Genomic DNA, 6000 nt, shown 5'->3' with positions numbered 1-6000 from the left:
ATATATCAGAGAGCCCTAGTGTCTGGCCCCTCTCCCCCAGTTTCAATTCCCAGGCCTTTAAATGGAAAAGCATGTTAAAGGGCTCTGGCTTAGAATTACAATATCACTTCCCTATGTCTTAAATTATTTCCAAAAAAGATAAAATATGTATAATTTTGAAAAATTAAAACCCTACATACTTACTACCCTGTGGTGCCTAGATGGGGTGGTTGGCAAACACAGCCCCACTGCGAGCCTGGGTATGCAGGTCGTGGGCTTCTGGTCTCAGCAGTGGTCATTATGTCAGGCCACATGAGCGCTGCCGCCTAGGAGCTCTAGAAAAAACTCTAAACCCTAATAGGTACATAGCGACTAAAACTCGTCTTCAGCCTATCCCATCTGTTAGTGTCACCTTCCAAAACTCAGACTGATAAGCAAGGAGAAAATTTCCTCCCTGAGAAGAGTTAGAATTGTCCGAAATGTTTAAGAAAATCAAATAGGGGCACATAGGTGGTTCAGTCAAGTAAGTGTCTGACTCTTGACTTCTGCTCAAGTCATGAACTCAAGATCTTGGGATGGAGTCCCATATCTGGCTCCCTGTTCAGTGAGGAGTCTGCTTCTCCCTCTCCCTCTGCGCCTCCCCACTCGAGCTCTCTCTTTCTCTCTGGAATAATTAAATAAATCTTACTTTTTTTTTAATGTAGTTTCTTTCTTTTTTTTTTTTTTTTAAGATTATTTATTTATTTATTTGACAGAGACAGTGAGAGAGGGAATAGAAGCAGGAGGAGTAGGAAAGGGAGAAGCAGGCTTCCCACGGAGCAGGGAACCCGATGTGGGGCTGGATCCCAGGACCATGGGATCGTGACCTGAGCTGAAGGCCGATGCTTAAGGACTGAGCCACCCACATGCCCAATAAATATATCTTTAAAAAAAAAAAAGAAAAAGAAAATCAAACCTCCAGCATTTAATAAATGGATTTTTGTGTTGTGGAATTTGTGAATTTGAAATTTATATGCTTGCAAAGTTTTTAATGATTGACTTATCAGAGTCAGAGAAGTTAGGGCATTGATTCAAATTTAAAATATGTAATTATTTGATTTGTGATTATTTCGTTGAAATCGCATCATGCTTTTATACTGTTAGAATGCCAAAGAGAATAAAAGTTCAAATTTTCATGTTTTATTAGCTACTTAGGAACCCGAGGGTCTTCTGAGTGATGCAGTCGGTTAAGCGCCAACTCTTGGTTTCTGCTCAGGTCGTGCAGGGTCATGAGATCGAGCCCTGCTTCCAGCTCTGCACTCTGCAGGGAGTCTGCTTAAGTTTCCGATTCTCTCTCTCTCCCTCTGTCCCTCCCCACCACCATTAAAATAAATCTTAAAAAAAAAAGGAACTTGAGAAAGTTTTAAAGTTTGAGATGCTTAAAAATATCGAGTATATTATAATGATACAGTTTGAAATACCTAAGGGAACTTAAGTTGTAAAAATTCCTCTGAAAGGAATGGCCAGAAGGTATCAAATTAATAAATAGAGTAGGAAAGCTGAATTGAGGACAAATGCTTAAGAAAGAATTAAGTTTTGACTATTTTTAGGTAATTGGGATTTATTTTCAACCTTAAAATAAACCTCTAAACAATCAAGAAAAACTCTTCTTTATAGACCAAAACCAGACTGAGACATCTGACAACCACCTACCCAGAAACCCTTGTTTGTGAGAGTCTCGCACTGGCCCTGGGACCCCTGGTAAAATGTGAACTTCTCAGCCTCCACTCCAGACTAAATCAGGAATTGGGGTGAAGTCTGAGAGCTGTGGGTTTCCCCTTCATGTGCCAGAGATGAGGACACTGCTAGAGCATTGAAGTCTATTTGATATTAATGTCATGCTTCCAGTGAGGAATTTAAAATGCTTTCATACAATATCTGATAATATCTGAATGTGTGGTAATCGTTAACTCCAGGCAGAGTGGACTTAAAAATGTCTCCATGGTAACGGTTTGCTCTCTGGTCTCCATGGTGAGGCTTATAAGGACCCTCCCATTCGCTTTATTTTAAATGCTAGATTATTTTGCTGTTGATCAGACCCACGTAAAGAGCTGGGTTTTTCAAAATAACTCTAGCTCCATTTCAGGAGTACTATTTTTTAAAAAAAGAAAATAGGAGACTAATAGCAACAAATCAGTCTCTCTCATGAAAGCTCATTTTATACGGCAATGAATTAGAATATCGAGGTCAAATGATGTGAAACTGAATTAAATAGCCTATTTTTTTAATCTGACATCTATTTGTCAGAGATCATTTTGTATTATTTAATACATAAAAGGATTCCTTGTTCAACCAGACATCATTTTATGCATTAAAAATGTATAAATCATCTCAGTATCCTTGATGCAGGAAACATAGTTCTCGTCGTCTAACACAGCTTACCCAGATGTCTGATCACGGGAGAACCCATTGACAAATTGCTGTTGAATCAAACCGCCAGTCCGTGATTGGGAGAAGACCTCACAATTAAAGACACCGTCTAACACAAGTTGTCCCTTCAAAACTGTGGCAAAGCGTACCCTGTTTCCCCCTTTGTTAAGGTCTGGGTTCATTTGAGAACAGAACTGCCAAATAAGGAAGCACTCTGTACATTCCAACCTCCGGGCCCCAAAGAGCAATAAACATCTATTGATTGATTGATTGCCTGCGGAAGGGTAGAAACTAGTCACTGGAAGGGCTGAAATGAACAGATTGTCAGTGGTCTGTTCAATGCTGACCATGTTTTCCAGAGGAGGATGAAATAGCCCCGAGCAGCACAACAGACGTACTTTCCTCTTTAGAAAAGAGAGCTGCCTCTGTTCTAGGGGGTCCAGCGTCTCTTGGGATACCCGTCTGAGGGCCTTTGCTCCGGGCTCCCATTCTGCCCACTCACTCATTTCTAGCTGCGCTGCCTCCGAAGGTGCGTTCAGCTCGGTGGTGGGAAAGTTTCATCCTTCCTACAGCTCAGCTGGACGGGAGGCTCCGTGGAGTCACCCCCCGCAGGAGTGTTGGTCGCTTCATTCCCTCTCTTTCTGCTTCTCTGGCTCTCAGAGCCAAGTCTATTACCGATTTGTTGATTGAGAATGAATGAATGATCATGAATGAATGAATGAGTGGCTCCAGAGGGCACGAGCAAGGGCACGGGGAGAGAAGTACTTCATGGGGGCGTGGGGGGGGGGGGGGGGGGGGGGGGGTGGCGAGGAGACACTGTTGCCTTGGACCCGCCCAGTCCATGAGTGCTGGGGTGCAGCCGGCCTCAGTAGTCCCCCTCACACACCCCACCCCCTCGGGTGGTAACAGGCAACCCTCTCTGACCTCGCCTCCCAGGTCCTTCCGCGCGTGAGCTCCACGCTTACCTTCGCTGCGTTCCTTTTCTTCACTTTATTCCACCACATCTCATCTCACTTTACTTTTGGAACAAAGGCCTTTCGTTCTTCTGTTCTCACGGCGCTCCAGTCCCTTCCCCTGTTCATGCCTTAAGCTTCCTGTTAAAAACAAGTATTCTTCTAAAAGTATCATAGAGGTTACCTGTGCTGATTTAAGGGGGAAACCACGGTAGGCTCTGTTTGGCCCCTCAAAAGTCTGCTTCGGGTTCCGGTCTCCAACACTACCAAACGTCTTTTTTTAAAGTCACCCAGCATCCTGGGCCCCTGGTTTTCTCCATCCCTAAGATAAGCTGGAAAACACAGACCGTTTCTGGGTTCCCTTTTAGGTCAGGATTCTCTTCTTTGCCTCTGTGCCAATGACAGGGCCAGGCGTGTTGCACACTGAGGTCATGTCCCCAGGACACGCGCCCTCATGTAGCACAGCTGGGGGCCCTGGGGCAGAGCGGAGACCAAGTCCAGGTCTCTGTCCTGGGCCAACAGAGATAAATGATACATGCACGCCATTCATTCTGCTATCCTAAAGACAGCAAGTGTCCTTTCTGGAACTCTGGAGCTTATGGGAAGCTGAGTTGGAAGCGGATGGTGTTGGGAGCCTGAGTGGTTCAGTCAGCAGTTTATTTATTTATTTTTAAAAAATAGATTTTATTTATCTGTCGGAGAAAGAGCGAGAGAGAAAGTACAAGAAGGAGAAACAGCAGATAGAGGGAGAAGGAGAAGCAGGTTCCCTGTTGAGCAGGGAACCCGATGCTGGGCTCCATCCCAGGACCCTGGGATCATGACCTGAGCCAAAGGCAGATGCTTATCTGACTGAGCCACCCAAGCGTTCCAATCAGCAGTTTATTCAGACAAACTTAACTGAACAGTATCTTGGTCATCTGTATGGTTTTTATTAAATGAGCTTCTTATTCTTGGGATAACTTTTGCCCTGGATCTCCTTAAAGTGACATTCAATCTCTACTATGGTATGTAGGCAGAATAAGCGCCCTCCCCCACGCCCTGCAAAGATATTCCCACACTAATCCCTGGAACCCATGTGTATGTTAGGTTACATGGCAAGGGGGAATTAAGGTTACATATGGAATTAAGATGGTTTTAAAGAGATTCTTCTGGATCACCCAGGGGGCCCCAGTATAATCACAAGTGTTTTAAAACAGAAGAGGGGGAGTCTGGGTGGCTCAGTAGTTAAGTATCTGCCTTGGGTTCAGGTCATGATCTCAGGGTCCTGGGATCAAGCCCCGCATCGGGCTCCCTGTTTGGCAGGAAGCCTGCTTCTCCCTCTCCCATTCCCCCTGCTGTGTTCCCTCTCTTGCTGTGTCTCTCTGTCAAACAAATAAATAAAATATTTTAAAGTTAATTAATTAATTAATTAATTAAAAAGAGGAAGGCAGGAGGGCTCAGAGTCAAGGAGGATACTTGAGGACACCAGCTGCTGGCATTGAAGATGGAAGAAGGAGACAAGAGCCCACAATGCAAGGGGTTCCCAGAGGTAGAAAAACTCAAGGAAACAGGTTCTCCTTTAGAGCCCCCAGACCAATACCTTGTTTTTCACTCAGTAAGAGCCTTCTCAGACTTCTGACCTCCAAAAGTATAAGAGAACAAATGTCGTTTTTAAGCCACTAATTATGTGCAAATTTATACCAGCAACGATGGGAAACTCATAGAAGGTATGTATCTTCATGCTTCAGAAATGTACTATAATGATTTCATTTAGATGGCTGAAAACTGATCCACTTAAAGCAAAAGAAATAGTCCATTAAAAACTCCAGAATAAAACTACAAGGAAATGAAATGCACATTATTCTTCTGAGTTGAAAAAAATAGACGTGTTCCATCTTTCATTGTCATTGTGTGAGCTGCGAGTACCAATTGGTCATGGCAGTAGGAACTGAGGGGAAGGAAGGGTGGGAAATTAGCATGAGGTAGGAAACTGGGCTGGACCTGAAAGGTGCTCAGACACCAGGTTTCAGATTCAAAAGAAAAGTCAGAATGTTGGAACCCTGGATAGCAGAGATCTCAGCAGGACCACGGACTAGGTAGGTGTTGGGGACCACAGAGGTGTCCCGACATTCAAGGTGGGGTTAGAAGCTGGAAAGAAGATAATGACAGCAGACATAGGGCACCCCAGTGGGGAAGCTTTTAAAATAAGGGACCGTCGACATCAGCCAAGACGCCTCATACACACTCCCTGATGAGCCCAGGGCCGTTCTGAGGCGGGACCAGGTGAGATGTATTTAGGTAATGCCTGCTGACAGAGAGTGGAACCACAGCAAAGGACACATTTTGACATGTGCCCAATTACAGAAGAAGTGGTTTTACTTATCTGGTCCTTCTTTAAAGTTTGTACTATGAAAAATTTCATGTGCATACCCAAGAAGACAGATGGCCCATTTGATCTGCACCCCCAACTGCTTGCCTCCTGGGGAAGCCAGTCCCAGACATCATATCGCTTCACCTCGAAATGTTTCAGCACTTGTCTCTAAAAGGTAAGGACTCTACCTGCCAAGTGTTTAATAAAAATACTCATGCTAAATTGTTTTAGCTCGACCTGCTTGCCTGACCTGCTTCTCTGGTCCCCACCCTCCCACCAGTCTGATTTATCTTCATCCTTTGGAAATAC

This window comes from Lontra canadensis, unplaced genomic scaffold (assembly GCF_010015895.1).
Source record: "Lontra canadensis isolate GAN:19392208 unplaced genomic scaffold, GSC_riverotter_1.0 scaffold57, whole genome shotgun sequence".
Classification (NCBI taxonomy): Eukaryota; Metazoa; Chordata; class Mammalia; order Carnivora; family Mustelidae; genus Lontra; species Lontra canadensis.
This window is presented reverse-complemented; position numbering follows the sequence as displayed.